Source organism: Austrofundulus limnaeus, unplaced genomic scaffold, assembly GCF_001266775.1.
Source record: "Austrofundulus limnaeus strain Quisiro unplaced genomic scaffold, Austrofundulus_limnaeus-1.0 Scaffold392, whole genome shotgun sequence".
Classification (NCBI taxonomy): Eukaryota; Metazoa; Chordata; class Actinopteri; order Cyprinodontiformes; family Rivulidae; genus Austrofundulus; species Austrofundulus limnaeus.
Genome location: NW_013952794.1, coordinates 281,833 through 282,370, shown reverse-complemented (window position 1 = coordinate 282,370; position 538 = coordinate 281,833).

The following is a 538-nucleotide window of genomic DNA, read 5'->3' as shown; positions in this document are numbered from 1 at the left end:
TACAATGTCATATTGTGATTTAATTYGTTAGTATATTAGTATATTATCATAAACGTAACAAAATTACCTTTACTTAATTTTTTGTATTTTTGTATTGGTCCATAAACCTGACTCATGCAAAAATTCCCCTTTTGCTCTAAGGAACTGTTTTAATTGTGGTGATCAGATAACCACATGGACATCCTGAAACAAACAGTTCGTTGTTGAGAAACGCGGTTAGAGTGATGCACGAACTGATGAAAGAAAGAGGATTTTAGCAAAACATTTCTTGTGAAATGTTCTGTTCATTTGGTTGAACATTGCATTAGCAACATAAGGATTTCAGAATGACCAAATAGTTACCCTGTTAAAAATCAGTAAACTGTTTTTTAAAGAGGCAAATTTATTTAAAAAAGAGCATAAATTCAATAAGTATGCTGCACAAAACATACAATTTTATCACATATAACTATCATATAACACATAACTTCAGCTTATAAAACATGCTCATCAATTCATACAATTAATTAAGTGCCCATTCCTTGAAGGAAGAATATCC